Below are 27,100 nucleotides of genomic sequence, written 5' to 3'. Positions count from 1 at the left end.
ATTATATTTTAGACATCAAAATTGGGAAGAGTACATTCAAAAGGAACAAATCAGCAAAAAATGTTATGAAAAGATGTAAGATTCAATTAGTCAAACAGTTCATAACATACATCAGCTCCTAACATAATCAAAAAGCAACTATTCTCCAAAAGAGAGTAAATGTTACTTAGAAGACAATACATTTCTTTGGAGTTGTAAACATAATTCTAATAATCTGGCCACATTTATTGTGTTTGCCTTTACAGAATGTATTCAAAACAGAAATAAGCTTTCCTCCCCTTCTGTTTTTTGTATCATCAATCTACATTCAGTGTTGTTGTCCTTGGGACATTTCAGAGTTTGATCATGTATGACTTACTCATAAATAGAATCTAATAATCCCAAATTTACTAGAAACAAAATCCCTTGTAGACAGTCTTTAACCTTAACTGCTTACTGCCCAAGCCTACAAGGGTATATTGGGGTTCCCAGATTTCTCATTGCCTTACAAATAAGTCAATACATGGAAATGCTTCATCCCACATGCAAAACAGGCTCAGACAGTATAACCTGACCAGACTACTAAAATCTAAAGAAAAAGCTTTTTTGCAAATTCAATTCAATAACATTGCCAGATATGGCGGAAACTCATTCTCCTATCTCGCTCCCTTCCACTGGAATAAACTACCTTTGCTTACCCGACTATTCTTGGAATTTGGAAAGTTCCAATAGCTTTTAAAAACATGGCTATTCTAGTAGATTGGTCTAGCTCAGTTATTGCCGCTTGTCTTTAGCCTAGCACCAAGATATTCTTACAGGGATGATTCGTTTTGCACTAAATCAAATGTAGTTAGCATAACATAACAATACCTAAGCGTCCCAATTGTCTCTCTCAATCCTCTAGGTGGTATGAGTCTAGTACCTCTGAAGACATTGTCATTGTTCACTGAAACCTCATTGCCTAACTCCCAGAAATTTCTTAACTCTAGTTCCAGAGTTCTTTTTTCAAGCCAACACTCCAAAATCTTCTCTTAAATAAAGTTAATCATACTAGCATCGTTCTGTTCTTTGTCAGTAATAGCATCTCTTTTATTCTGCTTGTGTTATCCAAATCTGGGGCTCGAAATAGTAAACCATCAGTAAATAACACCTTCAATATTGGCTTATGGCCGCACCTTACTTCTACTTGAAAACCCCACACATAGTGTCCGAAGTGTGCCAAACTTCCACTCTAGTGCAAGAGTCTCCTTGTCAATTATGAAATAATGTTTTTCCACTGGTGACAATGCTCTTAATGAAAATGCTATGATGAACTCATTACTCATGACATTCTCTAAATTAATACAGCTCCAATTTCTGTGTTACTAGCATGTGCTGTTAATACACAATTAAGTTAATGATCAAAACCATATGATTCTTTGCCCTGCATATATTCTCCTTTATATTTTCAAAATCATTTTGTAATTCATCAGTCCATACAAATTTGCACTTGCTTTTAAGAGTTGTCTCCAAACAGTACTAGACAACCATGGAAATGATCTTAAATCATCTTTGTCAGTAGGAGTGGGGGCATCTCACCCCACACCTGCATTTGAAAACTCAGCTATCAGTCCATTTTCTCACAATTCTTCTAACACCCCTTTCAGTCTGAAGTCATGCTGTTCTTTACTACCCCCCCATGACTAATATGTCATTGTGAAAGAATATTGTACAAGGCATGTCTCTAAACAGCTTATGTATTATTTTTTTTAACACTGCTGCCGCAGACACGAGACCGAACGGCATTCACACAAATCTATAACAACACAAGGGTGTCATGAAGGTGGTTTCATTTTTGCTGTCATCATGTAATTTTACCTGGTGGTATGCAGACGATAAGTCTATAGAGGTGAACCATTTCATCCCTTTTGTCAGGGTGAATATCTCATTAATTTTAGGAATTGGAAATTTCTCAACAATTATATTCCTATTGCTCTGTTCTTGGCATTGTTTGGGGCTTAGCTCTCCTTGCCACAGCTCCGCAGCACTCCTGACCTCATTTGCGGCCGGGTAGCGGCCATATTGGATGTGACACGTGCTTGGTGCGGTCAGCGGTCAAGTCGTTCCACGCATCTTCCCGGCACTGGGCAAAAACGTATTTAACTGGACCCACCGCGGCGGGGCGCTGCTCCTGAGCTCCCTGCTTCTCTTGTCTGACTCTGATTTTAAATTGCTTGCTCTAATTTTATTTTTATCTTTTTGCGTGTCTGTGGGAATTTGGGGGGAGTGTTTGAAATATTGCTTTAGTTTTCGTCCTCATTCTAAGTTGTAAAAAAGAACTTCATTACCGCTCTGTTCTTGGCATTGTTTGGGGCTTAGCTCTCCTTGCCACGGCTCCGCAGCACTCCTGACCTCATTTGCGGCCGGGTAGCGGCCATCTTGGACGTGACACGCGCTTGGCGCGGTCAGCGGTCCAGTCGTTCCACACATCTTTCCAGCACTGGCAGGGCTGGGCATTTAAATGTGCCAGGGCCAAAGTGCAGTGGGCGTACCTTTGGCGCGCCGAAGGCGCGCCTAAGGCAAGCCCATCTGAGGCCATCAGCGCTAAGGCAGGGCTCAGGGCGAGCCACGCCACTGGATCAGTCTACACCCATAAGGATGGCCCTTTCATTCGGTACACCAGTATGGCCTTAAATTCTTTAAGAGCCCCTCGCTGTCCCTCTTACTCTGCTACCCATGCAGGGCCTGAGAGTACCATGGCTTGTCCCGACTGTAGGTTTTTTCCGTCCACTAAGCTCCCCATGAATACTTTGAGTGCCGGCCCCTGTTCTCAAGGCTGTATTTAAGCCTGCCTCATTAATACCAGATCTCTGAGGAAGCATCATGCTGACATTGCAGACCTGGTCTTGGATAATGATTTAGACCTATTATTCATTACGGAGACGTGGCTTGACACGTTCTCTAATCCTATCGTTGCATTGGCCACCCCCTCCGGATATAAAATCCACCGGATAGACCGCCCAGCTGGAAGAGGAGGGGTTTGGCCATTCTATATAGACAACGTTAGGTCTTTCATAGCGAATCTACCATTATTTGGGGAGGCTGTGAGGCCATGGACTTCAATCTACAATTATCACCTCACTTCACACTGGGGGGTGGTCAATATTATATCGACCACCGGGCCAAGTGGGTGCTTTTTTGGATTCCTGCGGAGATGCTTTGGCGGATAGAGTTTTAAGGTTCTCCAACTACCTACTTCTAGTGGATTTTAATATACATCTCGACTCCATGGAGTCGGCGGACTCTTCAGCTTTCCTGGATATCCTTCAGCTCACCCTGCTCTCCCAATGAGTGACAGATCTGACCCACAAAGGGGGTCACATTCTGGATCCTATCTGCTCCTATTTCCCTGTGCTGGTTAGGAAGCCACTTCCGATCACCTGGTCGGGTCATTTCCCTATATTTTTTTCATGGGCTATCCAGCGTCAGCAGCAACTTCCCAGCTGTCATCGCGCTCCTATGGCCAGGAAGCTGGATGCAGGGCTACTTAGTGGTCATTTGGTGGCCTCGCGTCCTCCCCTCCTAGGTGATCTACAGGATAATGTTACCACATTTTCTAGTTGGATCAGTGGCTCAGTCAATACCCTGTCGGCCCCGGGTCCTCGTAAGCTGGGGAGAGAGGCTCCTTCTAAGCCTTGGTTTACCCCGGAGCTGAATACGCTAAAGCATGCCTGCAAGGTCTTGGACAGAGCTTGGCGGGTTAGCGGCTATTGCCCCACTGCCAAACAGGCTTTTAGAGCCAAACAGAAAATCTATTACTCAGCTATTGGGATAGCCAAAGGCCATTATTTTGCCACCCGCATTGACCGAGCTAATAATAACTCTAAGGAAATGTTCGCCATTGTGCAGAGTTTTGTAACTCCCCGAGCCCAGGAGGTGGCAGTCCCCCCCTCTGACAACGGGTGTAACACTCTCGCCAAACATTTTAGGGATAAGATCCTGGATATTCAAGATTCCTTTCTGAAAACCCCTATGTTGACCTCGATCGTCCCGTTGGGGATTCAGGAGAGGGACTCGGTTCATCTTCTCTCTGCTTTTAGTCCGGTGGACTCATTGTCCTCACTCAGAATTCTTGGAACATTGAAATCGGGCTCCCCTAAGGACCCCTGTGCGGCTAGGCTCCTGGCCGAGTTGTCCGACACGATCAACCCGGAAGTCAATCTACTGGTTAATCAGTCGCTTCGTGAGGCCTGTGTTCCGCCTTCATGAAAGGAGGCTCTTATATTACCTCTTCTTAAGAAGCCGACCCTGGATCCGTTGCTTACTGCCAATTATCGACCTATCTCGCTCTTGCCTAGTTTGGCTAAAGTTTGCGAGAAGGCAGTCACATCTCAGCTTACCGACTATGTTGGGACGACGGGTCTGTTACATCCTGCGCCATCGGGGTTTCGTGCTTCTTACAGCACGGAGTCAGCATTGCTGGAGGTAGCAAAAGCTATACACGACTGTCTGGATGCCGGCGGGAGAGCAGCCCTGGTGTTGCTGGATCTCTCGGCGGCATACGATACGGTGCCCCACTCTCTCCTTCTTGCTCGTTTAACAGCTATCGGCATTGAGGGTTCAGCTTGGAGCTGGCTTAGATCTTTCCTGTAGGATAGATCACAGCAAGTATGGTTGCCCCCCTGTGCCTCGGCGCCGATGCCGCTGTCCACTGGCGTTCCGCAGGGTACCTCACTTAGCCCCCTATTGTTTAATATCTATGTGACTCCCCTGGTTTATCTGGTGGAGTCCTTGGGGGCTAAGGTGATGGCCTATGTGGATGATACGCAGCTTCTGTTCTCCTGGAAACGGGGTGAGGACTCGGTCAGCACGGTGCAGCGCTGTTTCTCAGCGGTGTTTTGCTGGTTGGCAAATGCACAGTTAAAGTGCAACGAAGAAAAATCGGAGGTTCTCCTGTTCGGCTCGTTTCTTGGGGATTTCAGAGCCAGGCTGTGGCCGCCTGACTTCCAGCACCCTCTGATTGTGAAGGGTCTTGCCAAAAATCTGGGGATTTGGTTTGAGGAAAATTTACATTTTGCAACACAGGTGAAGAAGTTAACAGGGACTTGCTTTGGCACCCTGAAGATTCTGAGGAAGTTTCTCCCCCTCTTGCCAGATGGTGCCAAAGAGACGGTTGTCCGGGCTCTGATCCGCTCCCGCCTGGACTACGCTAATGCTCTCCTAGTAGCTTTCTCCAAGACAGAGTGTGCGGATCCATCTACGTCACCTGCACTGGCTCCCAGTTGAGTCCTGTCTCAAATTCAAAATGTTGTCCATCGTCAAACGGGCCCTGTATGGGTTGGGTCCGCTCCTTCTCCAGAAGCGCTTTGTCTTTTACAAACCTTCTAGGCCATCTTCTGACCAGTTCTTAATACAGACCCCTCGTTTCAATCGCCATAGGCTGGGCGGGTGTTCTTTCACCCGCAAAGCAGGCCTAGCTTGGAATGCGCTTCCGTTGGCCCTGAGGAGGGTGTCGGATCTGATAGTTTTTTACAAGAAACTAAAGGCTCTGCTTTTCTGAGGTTTCCCTTTTTTAGATGGGAGTGTGGTAGGCTTTTCAGGATCTAGCACCGGGATACTCTGAGTAGCTGTGTGCTCTACAAATCTAATATAACATAACATATTCAGTTCCCTTAAATCAACACATAAGCAAATTATTCCATTAGCTCGTAGGGACAGACCAATGGTGCAATACATTAGCTGTATCCACTTCCTCATTGATCCCTCCTTTAAGTAGTGTGTAAAGTTCTTTATTGACCACTTCTCTCAGAATCCAATGAATTTCTCTAGATTTATACACCTTTGGAAAAGCATTTTTTTAAATGAGAGTACCAACTTTTCCTGAAAATACCTCTGGGTACAAATTCTTGAATGGCATTCACTATAACCTATGAACAGTACTTGTTCAATAGTATACAGGTGTAGTCTAATGTCCAACTCCCTCTGATCAATCCATCCTAACACAGATGGACCCTCTTCTGCCACATAGAGTTTTCCCATGGTTTCCTCTCTTTAAATTTAAAGTTATTTTCCTATATCCTAAGATGTGGATTGGCTCCTCAGTAAAAAAACTTTCAGGAGTGATATCTGAGCGTTTTAAAAGCATCCTTAGTACTCCTGTCAATTTCACTTCCCGCACTTTTTTATAAACTATTGTATAGAGGGAACCTGTATCTACCACAATGGGTATCCCTACCGCGTACAGTACAGTGCATACAGGTTCATTTCTAGGCTGCCTAGCAAGATTCTTCCCTCTAGCTTCACCAGTTGTTTCTCTGGTGTAAATGGTTTCTCTGATACCTAAAACACAATCATTATCCTTGGAAGTGCCCTCTCCTGCATGTACTTCAGAATTCAATTCCTTGTTTGACTCATCTTTTATTACGGCTACCTTTTTATTGTTTTTTTCCCTTCTTACAAATCTTAGCAAAATGTCATTTGATGTCACATTCCCCAAACTTTTTATTATGCGCAGGACATTTTTTCTGTAAGCTAAGTGATCTTTTTCTGAGGTCGTAGAACTATTTTTTGTATTCTTCCTGACTTTGTGTGTCTTTCCTCATTTTCACTTTAACCACACTGACAACATATATCTGATTACCTTTTGAATTAACATCCCCTGTTTTAGTGCACTTATCAGAGATGTCTACTTTCTAAACTACTGATACTACGTCACAAAGCAAAGATTCGCTATACACCTACAACCTTTCCCATATATGTTCGTCATTAACATGCATTTTGATTTGGTCTCTGATCAGTTTGTTGTGTAATGCATCAAATCTGCACGTTGATGCACGCTTCTCAAGATCAGACACATGCGCATCAATAGGCTCTGTTTTACTTTGTTTCCTTCGAAGAAAAATGTCTATCAATTGCAATGCAAATAGATATAGAATATTATTTTTCTACATCTTCTAACACATACAAAAAGTAATCCAAATCATCTGTAGTATGAGGCTTCTTTGCCAGAGAAATTTACACTTTGAGGCCATGTGGCCCCAATTAATTATAAAAGAATCATCTTTTTCCTTTGTTGTGACAATTCTACATTCTCAATAGTGTTGATGTACTTTAAAAGTATTCAATCACCTCAGATTAAGAGAAAAAGTATGTGATATGCACATGTTGTAGAGCTCTGAATAAAATATTAAAGGTTAATGTGCTAAACACTGTGTAAACGTCAAGTGTCAGACCCATTCTAAAATAGAAAATAAGCTCCTAGTAGATAATAATATGGAAATATCAGTGAAATCCAGCGTTCCATCCTCCTTAACGGGTGATGCGCAACCTGTGTGTACAATCTGAATTTGACAGCGCAGTGAAAGGACACAAGCGTGATACAAAGTGTGATCCAGGAATAGCAGCTACAGAGTGCATACAAGCAGTTTCTATCTTTATTGCATTATCCCAGAAGAAATTTACTCCCAATCCAAGATGGCTTCCAGTGTGATGACGCTATAATGCATTCCCTACATGCACTGTGCCTGATCCTCTGGTGCATGCCTAAGCGTCAATGACACAGTACAAAATGTGCAGTGTGTGTGCGCTTGAGCCTCCAACATGCTGCCTGTGTGCGTTCAAGTCTAGTGCATGCACCTAATAATAATCCTTATGCAGTCTGTCGAGCTACTGGATTGTAAGTGGTTTTATAAAAGTTGGTTTATTAATGTACACTGCTCCTTTGCAGGTCCCTCTCTGAGTTGTAGTACTCACGGCTATTTTTCACCAGTGATAGAGGTTCCCTCAAGTGATTCCATTTCCTACATGACATGCCTTGCCATGCTGGAATGTGGGTCCTGATTATCAAAGACAGCTCATTGACAACATCGTTATGACGGATTCCACACATAAGGCACTGAGTTTCAAATCTTAATTATTGTCCAAAGTATAAATGATAGAAAGGGCCCAAGATGTCCACATCAGTTGGCTTGCAAGCTTCAATTGGCACTGCCTCTAAAACTCTGTATTACTTTGTGGCATTCTAAGTAGTGACCTCTATGTTACATTCTATATGTCACGGGGTAGGGATGCACACCTGTAATGTTCTCTTTGTTCATTTTTCCATGTTCCGAAATGGCGTGCTATTAGGCAAGGTGCCATGCCCCAGCTGCACCAAATAATGAAATGCCAACTGTAGGAGCGAAAATACGCCCCAGCCTAATGCACATTAGCAGTCGCCTGATAGGCTGTAATTTTTTTAAACCAATATATCACGTTATTGCAATTTAATCCGTATTTTCAACGCCATGCTTTTATGCTTTCACCACAATTATCTCATTCCACAGGCGTAATAATGTTTTCCAATTTTCAAAGTTTCTAATGTTGGTGCTGGGCCATCCGAACCTCTTTGGACAAACACGACAGAAGCAAATTCGTCTGTAGGCACTGTTGTTTATTTTAGAAGAAATCCAATGCATTTCGGGCATTAAAGTGCCCTTCGTCGGGGGTCACTGCCATAACCAGGAACTCTAAAACATCCTCAATTACACCTCACACAGATGGTACCATGGAAAAATGAACAAAGAGAACATTACAGGTGTGCATCCCTACCCCGTGACATATAGAATGTAACATAGAGGTCACTACTTAGAATGCCACAAAGTAATACAGAGTTTTAGAGGCAGTGCGAATTGAAGCTTGCAAGCCAACTGATGTGGATATCTTGGGCCCTTTCTATCATTTATACTTTGGACAATAATTAAGATTTGAAACACAGTGCCTTGTGTGTGGAATCCGTCATAACGATGTTGTCCATGAGCTGTCTTTGATAATCAGGACCCACATTCCAGCATGGCAAGGCATGTCACGTAGGAAATGGAATCACTTGAGGGAACCTCTATCACTGGTGAAAAATAGCTGTGAGTACTACAACTCAGAGGGGGACCTGCAAAGGAGCAGTGTACATTAATAAACCAACTTTTATAAAACCACTTACAATGACAGCCTATCAGGCGACTGCTAATGTGCATTAGGCTGGGGCGTATTTTCGCTCCTACAGTTGACATTCTATATGTCACCATAAGGGAAAATACATAAGTAAACACAACACACAAACGGTTGGGATTTCACTCTACTTGAGTGGTAACAAACTAAATCAGTGGTTCCCAAATTGTGTGCCGTGGTTCCCTTGGGAGCCGAAAAAGCTAGCCAGGGGAGCCACGCACCAAGCACTTTATTGCAATTAATGTTGAAGAGTCTGTTGGCTACAGTTAAACTAATGAGACTTAAACGCATGCTGTTGATGATTTGTAGGTGACATGCCGAAAGCTGTAAACGTAGTGGCTAATTGATAGCATGTCGAGGGAGATGACCTCCATATTTCACTGGATCCTCACGTTCCAAAACTCCCAAAGTAAGCGGAAGATGCCTGATTCATTTTGTTAGACTCGTTAATAGTTTCGTTTTTATTTAAATGCATTTGACACTAATGCAAGTTATCAGGAAAGTACAGTTATCCTGTCTATTAAAGACATTAAGTATTATTAAGTATTGACACTTGTACTTGAACCATAGGTACTTCCAGTGCATATTTCTTTCAGTACATACACATTTCCAGATAGGCCTGCTCTCTCCTTGAACGCAGGGAAGTAAAACACCATATACAGCATAATGGCAAAATTTGGAAGCAAGAAAGAGGAACGTTTAAAAATAAAACAGAGGAATTTATTTGGCTTGCATTGATTGGGAGCCAATTTTAGGGCTGTATGTGGTTTAAAAAATCGTGAGTCACCCTGCTGAGACAGGTGTGTTGCGTGCAAATATTCTTTGAGCTCAGAAACACTTTGGCAATGGGGCCTACATGCATAGGGGTGCTGTCTAGCACTGTAAGTGGGATACAAACGTTCGAAAGGGTACTCTAAAAAAGGCATGGGCAAAGAAGTATAACTAGGTATATTTTATTAGAGGTGCCGCCTTAGTAATACAGAACACCCTGCGTATATGATTATAATACTTTCATCATCTTCATCCCAATTATTTTCAGGGAGAAAAATGCAAGTACTCCCGGGGCCGAGCTTACATTCCCTCCACCATCCAAAAAAAGTAAAATTGGGGAGCCAGGGGCAATGGCAAATGGGTCAAGGGAGCTGCGAGTCGAAAAAGTTTGGAAACCACTGACAACCAAGACAAATAACATAGTAATATAATTCACAAACAAGCAATAAGCTGAATCTGTTGTGCTGAGGATGGTGTTGGATGTCTTGCAATGTAATATGTTACTTTCCATTTTATTGTAGTGCTGCTAAATCCAAGATGTGCTGGTAAGTTTTGTGAATAACAATAAAAATGCATGAGAAAACTTGCAGGGGAGGGGATAGTTCAGATTTAGCTGAGGTATAGTTTCAATAGGTATGTGTCCAAGAGTTTCTTTAAGGGGAGAAGGTCAGATATGTGCATAGTAGGGATTGCAGGGAATTCCAGGCAGCATTTGCTGTTCCTGAAAATGACTGTATCAGTGTCCAAGGTGACTTTAATTTAAGGGTTTCCCAGTAACACCTCTGACTTTCAGACGTAGTGAGCAGTAATGACAAATGGGTAAGGTATTCTGATGCAAAGCCTTGCAGGCAGACAACACTTTTTTTTAAATCATTTCCTGAAATTGTAAACATTGAAGTTTCTATACAACCAAAGAGATGTAGTTGAAATTTTGCTTCATGGGTTTAAGATGTTCAGTGGCTTGCAAAAACTACCTTGATAGAACAGAGCATTGTCTCGGGTACCACCACACTGCCATCAAAAGCAGGAAAACATTATTGGATAAGCTGAGAGCAGAATATTAAACATGTTTAAAAACTCTTAAAAAGGTAATAATTCTCAATAAATCAAAGCACAGACACCACTGCTGACTACTCGTGATGCACATACTCATTTCTATCAAGTAAGTCAATAATCATTGGAGGTGAGTTGCCTTGTGTCTTTGGCTATGTGGTGAAGATAGAAAGCAAGCCAGTTCCTGGCCACTATCCTTCTTCAGATGTCCTTTGATTCAGCAGATAGCATACAAATTATAGTTCGATGGTGTCAGTTGTTTTTCTCATAGTTCAGCACATTCTGGTGTGTAAAGTTTTAAGTGTATTGTGCACTATACAGGCGATGTTTTAATAAAGCTTCAGTGGATATACATCTTCACCTGCTGGGCAAACATACCTGCTTTATTTATACAGCTGTGTGAAGCAATCTTTAATGCTCTATAAAGACCATCTCTCCTAGTCCCTCAGAATTACATGGCAGACTAGAGTCTCTGTATGTGTGTATACAAAATGGACTTGTAACAAGGCAGTCAACCAAAATGAAAGCATAATACATTTACCCAGAAATTCATTTTTGCATTCAGTCATTGGAAAGTTGCCATTACACACCACCTATATGTTAAGACGTGAGAATGCCCTGCAGTTTATCAAATAGGGACTTCAGAGAACTTAATCTGGTAACCTGCATAACTTTAATATCCTTTTTGGTCTGAAGGAACCCACTGAAATTAGAACTCTCATCCCTTAATCACATATGATGTGTGTTGAGAAGAATGATGCTCTGCCATGTCACATAGAATGTGAGTGCTTTTGAAAATGATCATGTAACCTTGAAGACAGATGCGCACTAAATTATGAAGGTGCTGTCTATGCGCTCAAGTGCCCATGCAATACATTTTATGTGGGCAGTACTATTAAACCAGCGAAAGAGAGAGTTTTACAACATCTCAGAGCCATAAAGAACCTGGATAAACAATATCCAGTCGCTAGACATTTTGAAACCCACCACCAGAGTAATAACAGTCTGTTATCATTTACAGTACTGGACCAGATTCCAGTAAGAGAAAGGGGAGGTAACAGATTACAAGAACTAAGACGCCTTGAATCCAGATTCATTATAAAGTACCAAACCATGCAACCCCTTGGCCATAATGGTGATGAGGCACTGGGCGTACATTTAGGATGAAAGATTAAATGTAAAATGGAATATATTTGTTGCCTTGCTAAAACAGTAGCTGAAGTAAAATATCCCTGTTTTTTAAATGTATGAATGTGCACAATTCACGACTGAATATGAAACTTTATTTATGTTTATTTTTATTCTGTTACCACAGGTGCCGGTTGATATAATTTGGGAGAGTGTGAGACACGACAATGAAAGGCAGAGAGGTTGGAAATAACTTTCACCAAGCAATGACATAGACACAGTATGATGGTATGATTGAAGGATTACACCTATGTTGAAGGCAACTAAATCGGCTCAAGTTTGAATCTCCTTCGGCGTTTATGTACACTGAAAGGAACTGTACGCTTTCTATAAACTTAAGTGCATGCCCACTTGGGCTTGATAACCAATATACTTTGGGTCCGTGCACAGCATATACATTTTGCTTAACAGCCCACTGAGGCTAGTTTTCGAATGAGATGACAGTGGCACAGCATGTTAGTGCACTCTAATTCTGACTGTCCTGAGATCGGGGGTTTGAATCTTGCCTTCTGGTCAGACACAATGTTATTCATTTTTTATTGTGCTTTGAGAATTCTGATATTGTGTTGAAAAGTTTGATGAACATAATTTATGTTAAATTAATGCTTGGATTTGCCTGCTGCAATGTACTGTGGTTCTCACAGCTCCAGATATTACGAGATACGGTAGTCTGTTTTCAATATCTATGAAACTCACAAGTCACATGATCTGCATTTAAACTGTTTTTTCACTGTGCACCAACACTCGTGAACAAGGGAACCTGTTTCCCGAAACGCTTCGAGTGCGTGTGTTAATAAATACACTTTTTGAATCGAAGTGGTGGCCTGGATATCGTTCTGTGGGGGAGAAAGGAGAACGACTGTCGGTTAAATTATGAAGGTATGCAGGAAGCCTTTATGACAATTCAATGGTATAATATCTCGTGTGCATAGAAGTTTAGGTTTAGTGTTATGAGCACGATTTTCTTCTCTTTGTGTGGATTATTTCCAAGATGATGTCCTTCCTTCATGCAACATCTGCAGATAGTTCTGGCCTATTTTGTCCTTTATTAACTGTCTGTGATTGAATTGATTTTATTTTATGTGTGTCTGCCATAATCTTTCAATAGATTATTTGACAACAGTTACCAGCTTTGCTCATGTATCAGGCTTGTGCAGGACCTTTTGCAAAGTTTTGATCTCATTGTTCACCTCTGTGAACAGCAGACCTTTGCTTGTCTGATTTATGTCTGTGCAGGTGGGTGGGAGACAGCTGTAAATTTTCTGTTTTCTTTTAGTACCAACTCTCGGTTAAGTGTTGAGATCTCCATTAGGCATCAACATGTTTCTGCTTTTATGCTGGAGTTTGTTGTAGTTTTTTAGTTGCATTGTTCATAACCCCACTATTCATCGTTCAGTGAATCATGCATTCTTTTCAAGGATACTTCTTTCCTTTGGCTGTTATTGAATAATTATGTTTTGTATTCATTTGTGTCTTCAATATTTATCCTGTGTGGAGTTGTTAATCACATATGTGTTTCTTTTTTTTGCAGTGATTGATGGTATCGGTATGCTTGCATTAAAATGTGAAGTGACATTTTTGTTTTGGTATTTTCTCTCAAACGTTTTCATTATGAGAGCCCCTGTAAATCCAGTGGCATGTTCTGGAACACCACAGTTCTGGTGCATATCAGATGGAAATTTTGGAAACTGAAAACAACTGCAATGTATGGGGGAAACGCCAGGGAGAAATGGGCAATTTATGATCCTGTGCTAATTCCTCATTTCTGTGGCTAATACTCCATAATCCCCCATGCCCTCTTTGGCTCTACGGTATGGGTATCAGTGACTCCAGGGTGGTGGGTGTAGGAAATAAAAGGCCAAATACCAGGACACTAGGATGATAATTGACTTAGTGATGGTCCACTTTTTTGAGATTATAGTGTAATGTCCACCCTCACTCTTTCTTGATGTTATAAAGCCAAGGCACAAACAGTACCACAACAATTATGGGATAGAGTACCCCCTGCAATATGCTATAAGGATACTTCAAGTCATGGAGGAGTTCCAGTACCATATAGAGGAAAGAGGCCAAAGGCTAAATTACTTCATAAGATTATGGAACTTTAAAGTATCTTGAACTATCCTTATCACGTATGGTAGGGGGGAGTTATTCCTTAGAGCACATGGTCCCACCATCATCTTTCCCACAAACTACTTACATTCTTGGTGCGTAGATGTTTCATATGAAAAGAGAGAGCATGTTTGCATACATGAAGAATCCTGTGGTATCCAGGGAGCCTTTATGTCAATCCAATGGTATAATACCTTGCAAGCATAGAAGTTTAGACTTGTTGTTAGTAACTGTCATTGAATTGATTTTATTTTATGTGTGGCTGCCATAATCTTTGAATGGTTTATGTGACAACTGTTACATGCTCTGTTCACGCATCAAGCTTGTGTAGCACCGTCTGCAAAGTTTTGATCTCATTGTTCACCACTGTGAAAAGCAGACCTTTGGTTGTCTGATTTATGTCTGTGTAGGTGGGTGAGGGATAGCTGTGACATTTATGTTCTCTCATAAGACCAACTCCTGGTTATATGTAGAGAACTCCATTAGGCATCACCATGTTTATCATTTTATGCTGGAGTTTGTTGTAATTTTTTGGTTGAATTGTTCATACCCCCACTTTTGATGGTTCAGTGAATCATGCATTCTTTTTAAAGATATGTTTTTCTTTGGCTGTCATTAAATAGGTATGTTTTGTATTCATGTGTGTCTTCAATAATTATCCTGCGTGGAGTTGTCAATCACATATGTGCTGTTTATTGCAGTAATGAATTGCGGTAATGGATGGTATTGGTATGCATGCATTAAAATGTGAAGTGACATTTTTGTTTTGGTATTTTCTCTAACACGTTTCCTTTATGAGTGCCCCTGTAAATCCAGTGTGGACTATAATTGGAATTACTGGCCTCATCAGACTAATAGCATGTTCTGGAATACCACAGATCTGGTTAATTTCAGAGGGACATTTTGGATGCAGAAAGTAACTGAAAGATATGGGTGAAACGCCAGGAAGAAATGGCCAGTTCATGATCCCCCTGCTAATTCTTCATTTCTGTGGGTAATACCCCATAATTCTCCCTATGGCCTCTGTGGCTCTAAGGTAGGGGGATCAGTAACTCCAGGGTAGTGGGTGTGGGAAATACAAGACCAGATACCAGGACACTAGGATGATAGTTGACTTAGTGATGGTCCACTTTTTCGAGATTATAGTGTAATGGCCATCCTCACACTTTCTTGATGTAATAAATCCAAAGTTCTACCACTACCACAACATATATGGGATAAAGTATCCTCTGCAGTATGCTATAACGATACTAGAAGTCATGGAGCAGTTCCAGTACCATATAGAGGGAAGAGGACGAAGACTGAGTTACTTTATGAGATTCTGGAACTTAGAAGTGACTGAAAGTATCCTTATCAGGCGTAACGTATTCCTTATAGTACATGCTATCACCATTATCTTCCCCACAAAGTTTTTGGTACATAGCTGTTTCATATGAAAAGAGAGAGCATGTTTGCAAAGATGAAGAATACAAGTACACTCTAAAGCAACATTAAATACAACAAAACTTCTGCTAAATATTTGTTGCGTAAGTATATTAATAAAATTACTTTCCCATACACGTAACATACATTTTATTTTACTATTGTATTTGATTTTTCATTAAAGAAAAACTTTGAATGACACTTCCAGTTATTTACCAAGCCCAGATTGTATTCACAATTTGGCCATTGATGACAAATTTAGCAAGGCCTGCTGACAGATTTTGGCTACATTTCATTCGAAAGAGTCCTATTTTCTTTAAAAAGTAATATATCTCACTTTTAGATAGTATGCATCCAGCCATCCCACCTTACATAACAGACTGAGATGTGTTTTTCCCTGATAAATAAAAGTAGATGTCCGACAATGCAAACATTTACTTGGCTTGTGCCACTGCAGTGGTTTTAAACTGCAGTTGAACCACAGCATGGTTGTTTCTCTGGAATCATATACTGCAAATAAATACAGCAGTTCAAACCTGACATTTAGTGCAAGCCATTGGTACATTTCCAGCTCTATATTACAAATATTGAAATTTAAACAAGCCAATTTCACTTACACAAACTCACTCTGCTAATCCTCCGAATAGAATTGTTAAATGTTAGAATTTCATTAAAGATAAATAATATCATATTAAAATGATGTCCTGAATATTGTTTAAAAACTTTTGGCAGTAGATTTTCTATGATTAACTCTAAAGGGGTGATTCTTTTATAAAAAAAACAAATTGAGGACACAATATTTTTTTAGATGGCATTTAGGCAGCCATACTCTGGGACTATGTCAATTAAACACCCATTATTCAAAAATTATATGAGGCATCAATGGCATTCTGGTCACCGGTTCACCCATGTGTATCCTCCCTACAGAAACATGTTACATTGACATTGATTTGCAAGATGGCTGCCTCCCGCTAAGCAGCGGCAATTTCTGCCCGATAATGACAATATAAACATGATTTAAGGCTGGCATTTGTATTTAAACCAAGACAATGACGTTCTTGAACAGAAAAGTGGACTGCACATTACCTTTTTGTGCATTTTCCTCACGTGTGGCTGCAGATATTGGAGGTGAGCTGCTCTCTAGTGAGTGGAGTGCCTCTGATCCAGGAATTCCTGTCAGAAGGGCGGAGTGAAGATTACGAAAGAGCGCAGCTTAGACCTGGGCCACTCCCACTGTTGGTTATAGATGTTGCACTCTGCTGACTTTTGCAGCATTTCTCTGCTATCAGTGTTCTTCATTGACATATTTCTCTAGCTGCTCCTTTTATTCCTGCATTTATTTTCTTGTAGTTATGGAAGGCAAGCAGTCTCACAATATGTCTACCAAATGAAAACAAAATATCTCTCCTCCACCAGTTAAATCTAAATTAGCGGATATTACTGAGCCTTCATAATCCACTTCACTGGAGGAGTTATAAGTGGTGCATTCAAATACAGACAATATTGTGGCAGGAATTAAACATTTACATAAAGACATGGCGTTTTTTTATGAAGGTTTCTGAAAATGTATTTAAAATTCAGGACAATAAAGCTAAAATTGACCATCTTCTGCCTATTGCAGCAAAAGTTGAACCCATGAATAAACTATTATTAGAATCGGAAAATCGCAATAGGCAACATAACCTGCACATTTTTAACCTACCCGAGGATGTGGAAGGTAATTATAGCAGGGGTTATATGGAAAACCTACTTCCTGGTCTGTTGTGCATTACATTTTCTGACAAATCTGAGATTGATAAAGCACACAGAATCCCTTCTCATCGCAACCCAAGAGAAGATAGGCCTCGTCAAATGATTTTCAAGGTGTTACGTCATCATCATCTAATTTTAATACGAAAGGCTGCCAGAAATATCCCTTTGTAAATGGTTAATGAGAATACTATTTTTATTCATCAAGACTTTGCTAAGGATACATTCAATATTTGTAAGGAATTCGCAAATCTTCGTCCTAGGCTTAGGAAGGCAGGTTATAAATACGGCTTGTTTGATCCATTGACCATGTGTATTTGGAAAGATGGGTTTTCTTAATTCTTTTCAACATCCTGAGGAACTTTGCAGATTTCTGGATTCGCAGTCTCAGTTATCTATGGAAAGAAATTAAGCTACTACCTGTCTTTATAATTGATTGATTTTATCGCCGGCATGTTTATTTAACTGGAGTATATTTTTAGAACATGAGAAGTAGGTTCTTCTTGACATGCCTGTGTGCGATTCAGAAGTCCTATATATGTTTATATGATGTATAGTTTTTATTTTTATTGTACGTTGGTGTCTTTTGTGTCTTCTTTATAGTGATACTCAAGCCACTATTCTTTTTTCATTCTATCTTTCTAATCGATCTTGTTTTCTATCTTTTCTCCTTTTTCAAAATGGCAAGTAGTAATGGTATTAAAATTGTTTCATTTAATGTTAAGGGTTTACGGCACCCTGTTAAGCGTACTAAGGTTTTAGAATATTTAGCTAGGCTTAAAGCAGATATATGTTTAATTAAAAACTCATGAAGATGATAAAATCGTATCTCATATGAATATAAAAAGAGTAGGGGATGTTATTTCTTCACCCGGCTCCCAATATGAAAAATGGGGTAGCAATTTTCTTTGCACAAAATTACATGTTCAAATTTTGTATAAACATTCTGATTCAGAAGGCCGGTTCATTATTGCTAATTTAAAAACTGACAATAAGGTTTTCTACTTAATTCATGTGTACGGGCCTACTAATAATGACCCAGAGTTTTGGTAAAGATTTAGTTCTGAGGTTCTAAAATTTTGTAATGCGCCTCTCATTATTGGAGGTAATTTTAATCTTATATCTGACCTATTACTGCATAAAATTTCACAAGCCAAATTTTGCACTCCAAACGTGTTTTTCTCTCTCAAATACTTTTTTAAGACTACTAAAATGATTGATATCTGGCATGTCGATCATCCGACTGACAAGCAGTTTACTTATTTTTCCAATCCTCATGATCCATATTCTAGGTTGGATTGTTTTTTAATTTTTTGTAATCAAATGTCCTCAATTTCTAATCCTGAGATTCGAAATATAGATATTTCTGACCATACTTTGATTTCCTGCATTTTATCTAGTGACTCGAATCAACATAGTTATAGTCGCTGGCGTATTAATACCAATATTCTTCTTAATGATAATAACAAACCTAGACTTTTATCAGCATTTAAAGAATATTTTCATTCAACACTGAAGACTCCATATCTATTACTAACCAATGGCATGCTTTTAAAACATTTAGTGGGAGACTATTTCTATTGTGGCACATGAAAATAAATGATTTAACACTAGAATTGAAGAATTCGGACAGCAGATAGCTAAATTTGAGAATCTATATATTACATCTAACAACCTCCAATATAAAGTTAAATTACAGAAATTATGTTATGAAGTGAATTCTATTTTAAGAAATAGAGCTGGATTACAAATTTCTAACAATAAAAAAAATGTTTTAGCACTAAGAGGTCTGGTAGGCTCTTAGCTAACTATCTTGGTATAAAAAATGATAAAACTGAAATTAATGCTATTTACTCTCCAAATGGCTCTATAGTGTTATCCCATGAGGATATTTTTAGGGAGTTCATGACATACTATTTGAATTTATATAATAAACCGCCTTGTTTGGATACAGCTCTTCTTCAAAGATTTTTAGAAGGTTGTGGGTTACCTAAAATATCACAAACCAATAGAATTAAATTGAAACTTCCTATTATGGTTGAGGAATTACTTGCAGCTATTAAATCACTTTAGTTAAAGAAATCTCCTGGCCTGAATGGTATTCCTGTGGAAATATATATAGAATTTTCAAATCACCTCTCATCGTTCCTGTTATCTTTGTTTACTCACTTTGGCTCATTTACTGAAGCTTTGAATATTGTCCTCCCGAAACCAGAAAAGGACCCTTCATTGATAATCAATTACCGTCCAATTTCTTTAATAAATCAAGACTGTAAACTGTATGCTAAAATTATTGCGACTAGGTTAGCTGGTACACTTTCTTCTATTATTCATGTGGATCAGTCTGGATTTATGATCATTAGATCGGATATTGCTTTTCATAAAAATGTATTGGCAATACCTTTTTCGCAAACTTTTTGTTTTTAATTTTGCCCCTTTGTTTATCCTTACGACTTCAGCACTGTACTCCAGTCCTTCTGTCAAACTTTTTATGTATGGTAGACTCTCCCAGAAGTTTTGCCTTTTTAGAGGTACCAGGCAAAGTTGCCCTCTATCCCCATTACTTTTTCTTATTGCTATTGAACCCCTAATATTTGCTATTAAGAATTGTACTGAAATTGAAAACATGCAACTATCCAATGTCCCTATTAAAATGTCAGCTTATGCAGATGATATTCTTCTGTATATTGCTAATCCTGAATCTTCCATTCCTCCATTGTTGGATTTAATTGCTGTCTTCTCTAAAATTTCAGGTTATAAACTTAACACTAATAAAACCGAATTGTTTTAGTTTAATATTCACTGTTCACCTGATAAGCTTTCTAATAAGAATATTGTTTGGCAAAAAGATAAACTTAAATATTTGGGTATATTATTCGGCAACAAAGTAAAACAAACTGTGACCCTAAATGTTGAATCTACTTTGGCGTATGTTAACATTAAAATTCAAAAGAGATCCTCTTTTGCGTATCTTGTTAGGGAAGAATGGCACACTTAAAATGATCTTGGCTCCTAAACTGTTTTATATTGTATCTATGTTACCTGTTCAACTCCCTCTTAAATGTTATTACTTTAGATACATTTTTGTTGAGATTTATTTGGAATAATAAACCGCATCGGTTAAATTATAAAAAGCTGAAATTGGCTAAAATCAATAAAGGGCTTGGTTTATCAGATTTTCTAAAATACCATAAAGTCTTTATTTTAAAACAAAGTATTTTATGGATTCAATATTTAGATCTTAATATTTCACCTGCATGCCTTTGCATGGAAGAAAACTTATCATCAATGTTTTCTTTAGTTGCTTTACTTACAATGTCCAACTCTTCTATGTTTATAATAAAGAAATCAATATTTTTGAAATCTACTAGAATAATTTTAAACAATTTGGATTCTGTTTTCCAATGTTCTATTTCTAATACATTGAGCCTATCATGTTGGTATAACCCATCAGTAAAATTAGTTTGCCACACAAATGTTTGAAACTCATGGATAAGAGCGGGCATTTTGTATTTTAAAGATATTTATTATAATAATGACTTTGTTAGTTTTGATAACTTAAAACAAAGATTTAACTTGCTATCATCTGATATTGTAAAATATGAATTGCTCTGTAATTCTATTCTTGATTCCTTCCCAAATGGCTTTCCTTCCATTGTTACATCTGATTTAGAAATGTACCTTCAAACAATCGTGTCTTACTCCCATAAAGTGTCATTACTATATAAAATATTAAATACTTCTGCTGTTCATAATATCAATCTTCTTTCCACCATTTGGAATGCAGAATTAGAGTGGTTCTTATCCTTGCACATTTGGAGGATGATTTGATTGAATTCTATTTTGGGTTGGTTACCTGTAACATTATAACAAACTAATATCTATATCCTTTTTAATTGTTTTTGGAATTCTTCAAAGTTATATAATGCTAAACTATCAACTTCTTCCAATTATTGTAATTGTTCTTTAGATCTAGGTTAATTAAGACAGATGTTATTTGATTGTCATTTTGTTAAGAAATTTTGGGATGAAGTTTGGCATAGAATTACTTGTATATTGAATATATTAGATACATTATTATATAAATTAGTTATTTGCAAAGCCTCTTCTCTCACTACTAAATTGCCCATGGTGAACAACAAGCTTTTTGATTTTTTAATGTCAGAGGCTGTAAGGACTAGTACTGCTAATTGGAAGGATTCATCTTCTTTATCTGTTCATGCATGGTGGGATTGGATTATTGTCACGAGAAAGGGTGCTAATTTGACTTTATTTGGTTTCAGTCACAATCATTTGAAATATTTACATTTTTGGAAACCAATTGATGACTATTTAATGTTGAATCCCAAGTATGTACCAATTTAGATATATCTAATTATGCTTTTACTTTTAGCTTAGTAGCTCTGTAATCTATTTATTATAAGTCTATGCTAATGGTTATCTGTTTTTCAATATTCTATTTTTGAAGAATTGGTTGTACCTTTTCGGTAGAGGTGGGCAGAGTTAGAATAATCGTGTTACGCAAATCTCCGCAAAACGGTAAAAAATTTCAGCGAACAGGCAGAAATTCCGCGAACAAGTGGAATTGCTTGCTCGCAATGCTATTTTCCTGTTCGTAATTGCTGTTTGTGTGCTCGGGGGAAAATATCTCGCGAACACGCATTTTGCGAAAGCGAACAAGCAAAAAATTTCGCAAAGTCGCGGAACGCAGAATTTGGGTAATTTTGCGTTCTCCGCAGAATGCGAAATTACCCAAATTCCACGAGCAGAACGGAATTTACCAGCCAGGCCTACTTTTCGGTGCTATTATATGTATGTCTTTTATTAAGAATTCTAATAACATATTTTGTACAAGGAAACATCTTACATTGAGGTAGTGGATTCTTTTTAAAATGTTATCACTAATTTCTTCTGTACACAAAGTCAAGAGGAGGAACAAACATCACTTGCTCACAACTCAGTCTTTGACTGCACACTTATTACTAAAGCCCAAGAGCTAAGCTAACAATACTCAGTACGTCCAAATTAGCTGTTTCACCCAGTACTGGACAAAGTGCAACAGGCGTTGTGAACAAAAGACAAACACCCTTATTTATTTATTTTCATTATTCTTTTGATGGTTAATTGGCACTTCATCATCATCATCATCGAAATAGCTTTATTTCGGCCACCGGGCCATAAAAGCACAAGTACACCAATATAAAAACATAATAAATAATTAAAATTGTACATTTAACATAAAATACCATAATTTGAATAAATGAAAAATAAAAAGTCTAGGCCAAGCGGGAGGCGCGAGGAGTTTTTCAAAGTCCCCGGTGTCCAGGGGGAGGGGCTGTGGTCCGCAGCTTGCCCAGGATCCTGGGGCGTGGAGTCCTTTGCGCGGCGTCCCTCGCTCTCCTGCCAGAAACAACTGCGCCCGTATGATGCGTCTCCCACGAAGCGGGAGGCGCGAGGAGTTTTTCAAAGTCCCCGGTGTCCAGGGGGAGGGGCTGCTGGTCCGCTGCTCGCCCCGCAGCCTCCTGGGGCGTGGAGTCCTGTGCGTGCCGTCCCCCGATCTCCTGCCACAAACAACTGCGCCGGTACGATGCGCCTCCCGCAAAGCGGGAGGCGCGAGGAGTTTTCAAAGTCCCCGGTGTCCAGGGGGAGGGGCTGCTGGTCTGCTGCTCACACCACAGCGTCCTGGGGCATGGAGTCCTGTGCGCGGCGTCCCCCGCTTTCCTGCCACAAACAACTGTGCTGGTACGATGCATATCCCGCAAAGCGGGAGGCGCAAGGAATTTTTCAAAGTCCCCAGTGTCCAGGTGGAGGGGCTGCTGGTCCCCTGCTCGCCCCACAGCCTCCTGGGGCGTGGAGTCCTTTGCGCGGCATCCCCCGCTCTCCTGCCACAAACAACTGCACTGGTACAATGCGTCTCCGGCAAAGCGGGAGGCGCGTGGAGTTTTTCAAAGTCCTCGGTGTCCAGGGGGAGGGGCTGCTGGTCCGCTGCTCTCCCCGCAGCCTCCTGGGGCATGGAGTCATGTGCGCGGCATCCCCCGCTCTCCTGCCACAAACAACTGCGCCAGTATGATGTGTCTCCCGCGAGGCAGGTGGCGCGAGGAGTTTTTCAAAGTCTCCAGTGTCCAGGAGGAGGGGCTGCTGGTCCGCTGCTCGCCCAGCAGGCTCCTGGGGCGTGAAGTTCTGTGTGCGGCGTCCCCCGCTCTCCTGCCACAAACAACTGTGACGGTATGATGTGTCTAAGGGTATAATAAAAGATCTCCTCAGATCCATATACATTTTTCAAAAAAGTACTTTGCATAGTCGATTTCTTAGATACATTGTCACAGGGGCTATGCTGTATTTCATTAGACCAGTTATTGAGGGTTGGGAAACTAATCAGGCGGTGGAATATGTTTAACCTAAAACATGTTAAAAACAAATCTATTTTGAGCATTAAGAACATTCATAAGATATGGTTGCATTGAAAAAGTGGTCAAAACCATTTTGGTTGTGTTTCACAGATGGTTTGTCCAGCTCCACACATAATATTAGGTCCTCTAGGTGATTTAGGCACTCTGTTTTTAGTGCAGTCCTTGAGATGGTTGACAGAGATTCCGGTCGTTCATAAAACTCCAGACGGGCAATATCTAACATAAGGTTTTTAATGAACATTAGCCAAGGGATCTTTAAGGTCAATTGTGAATCACAACAGTCCTTTGCTATGGCACGATTCACGTCTGTGTATTCCGAAGTCCATATTTTGTGCCAAAGCAAAACTGGTTAAATCCTGATCAGATCTATTAGATAATTGGCCCCAGTTTTGAGTGACATACATGATTTGAGCAACTGGAGGGAAGTGCTACAAGACTTTAAAAAAATGCATTTTCCACTGCCTGTAGAGAATCAACATTCACGTATCCCTAAATATCGGAACCATATACTGCTATAGTTCTGCATTTTGCATAATATATGGTAAGCATTTCTTATGGTTGGATGTACCCCACTTTCATGGCAAAATTGCTAAGGGCCATGATAGATCTTACAAACTGCAATCTTCATGAAATAATAGCATTTTTCCAGGTCCCTTGGCAGCAATCAACTAAAGTACCCAAATAAGAAAAGGTGTGGGTATGAGGTAGAAGAACACTTGGCTACACAACGGCCCACTTTTATAACAAAGGTTTTACTTATGTTAATTTGTAGCCCCAGATTCTCCATAAATAGGGTAAAACTAACAAGAAGGCATTACCGGACCAGAGGACTGTGCGCCATAGGAACTGCATCGTCTGTGTAGAGCAGAACTGGGATTGACCAATGCTTTCCTTGTGGCAGATCATGGCAAGAACTAACAAGTGTATTGCCCAAGTTATTAATATATAGATTAAATACAAAAGAAGCAAGTGAGCACACCTGGTGAAGCCCTTTTTCGATTCTAAAGGGCGAATACACTCTCCTTTTGTACCAAACCGTACTCTTGCATAGCTGTTGGAGTACAGGTTTCTTAAAAAATTAATGAATGTACTATCAATACCCAGTGAAGTAATCTCAGTCCACAGTTTCTCATGAAATACAGTCTAAAGCTGATGATAAGTCAACAAATACCGTATATAGACTGCCATGTTTAATGTGTGCATATTTACGCAATAGCAGATTTAAATGAATGGCTTGCACCATTGTACCAATTCCCTGGCGGAATACGTATTTTTGATCTGACATTTTGCTATTGCTATCTGCCCAGTTTTGTAATCTAGCTAAACCACCTTGACCAAAGAATCAAGTAGGGAGATTGGTCTGTGGTACGATAGACAGTTTTGATCTCTTTTTTAAATATAGGTACAATCTGTGATTCTGCCCAGGTCACGGGAGCCCCGTGCTCTGGTAAGATCTGATAACGTCGGTAAGAAGGGGACCCCAGAGCTCAAAATTTGCTTTGAATAAGTAATTTGGAAACCCATCTGGCCTAGGGGCTTTGTTGCCCTTACTTGAGCTAATAGCAAGAGAAACTTCCTCCAGAGTAAAATTTAAGGCAGACCAGTCAGGTGCAGAAGTAAACATTTGTGACGCAGCCCCAGGGGTTAAAACTGAGAAGTGAGTAACCTTGTTTACAGTAGACAATAGACAGTTTACAGTACACAAATACAAGGTGGAGAAATGTGTTTCCCATTCCTTTTCAGGGGAATTAACCACATGCCAAAATGCAGTGGTATCATTGCTTCTACTCGCCTCATACAACTTCTCCCAGTTCTCCTCTTTCATTATGTTTTTACGATTTTTTTAAAGCAAGTCTATATTCCCGCCTCCAGTGCTGAACCTCCTCAATATTTCTGGGGTTATTTTTCAGAGCTCCTATACGTTTTTTATGTGTCTTGCTCCATACGCAGTCAAACCAACCCTTCCTCTTTCCTGTTTCTGCCTTCTGCCTGGCTTGTAGCCCCGTTTTGATAGCACCAGTTATTTCTAAAAAAGATTCCACAATAGCAGGGGCCTCCTCTGATGAGTCCAAGCAAACATTGAAGGCTCTCTTTTGCTGCTGGATTAATTTCACTAGAAAGTCAGTTGGATTAACCAAAGACCAGCGTAGTGTAAACCCATTAGTTCAAGAAAGCTCTATTTTCTCCACGGCTCGAGTGTGGCCAAGTTCCATTCAATCGTTTACTGACTCAAAATTTATCATTAGACTCTGGGAGTAATAGTCCCTCGGTGCACAATTGTGTATTGTAAACTTAGTAACGTAAATTGATTAACTATTTGGAAAAAGTAAAAAAATCAATAGCACTTTTACCCATTACACCATCAAAAGTGCTGGATACATCAAATGGGCTATTCCTAAACTCATTGCTAAACCCTAAGTCATAATTTAAAACAAGCTCGTTGAGTTTCCTGCCATAATCTGAATGTAAAAAATGGGTTGAGTCCTCGTTCATTGAAGAAATCATACCACAAATAGTTTTAGAGGGCATTTTGCATAGTTGGATGTTGAAGTCCCCACCCAAAGTATAATTTTGTCTCCGGGCCCCTTCAAAAGAATAGTATCCAGATCATTGTCAAGAGAGGTCAGTATGGCCAGTATCTCCAACCTGCATGCATTATTTTAAAAGTTGACTAGAATCAGTTTAAGGAATACATAGAGGTCAATGCTGACAATCTGATAGTAGATACTAGTAAGTCTCAGATTTACAGAAGAGGATAGTTGTTTAACTGATACATAGATGCATAGACCACCTTTGTTTCTACCATGACTGGATGGAATAGCTAACAAATTATAAGTTTTAAAGCCAATGAGATGACAGAGTTTAATCACCCAGGTTTCTAGCAGACAGACAATGTTAAAAATTGCTATAAAGTTTAGCCATTCTGGAGAGCTGAGCTTGCTCCGCAGCCCTGCTATATTCCAAGATACAACTATGGTACTCTTACAATCTGGGGGCTTTAATTATCTGCCTGTCAAGGATAGTACTGAGCTCATTTGAGCTTCAGAACTCGCATCTAACTGTGTGTTATTAACAGGGGACAAAATAGTAAAGCAATTTTTTGCGCTCTAGTAACCTCTAGTGATTTATCCTTCAGTCAATTTTTATTCACAATTGGGACATTTATGACAAATTTAGTAGGGTCTGCTGGGAGATGTTGGCATCATTTCATTAGAAAGAGGCCTATTTTCTTTAAAATATAATATATCCCACTTTTAGGGTAGGTCCAATTTCAGCCATGATCTGTTCAGAATCCTGGAGCCTTATTTTGGTAAATCTCACTTTACTATTCTAGGGGATTTAAATTTCCATCTAGATGACCAGAGTTCGAAAGATACCCTTTCGTTGACGGACCCTTTAGCGGCATGTGGTCTTTTTCAGCTGGTAAATAGTCCTACCCATTTGGCAGGGCATAT

This window comes from Lissotriton helveticus, chromosome 1_2, assembly GCF_964261635.1.
Source record: "Lissotriton helveticus chromosome 1_2, aLisHel1.1, whole genome shotgun sequence".
Classification (NCBI taxonomy): Eukaryota; Metazoa; Chordata; class Amphibia; order Caudata; family Salamandridae; genus Lissotriton; species Lissotriton helveticus.
This window is presented reverse-complemented; position numbering follows the sequence as displayed.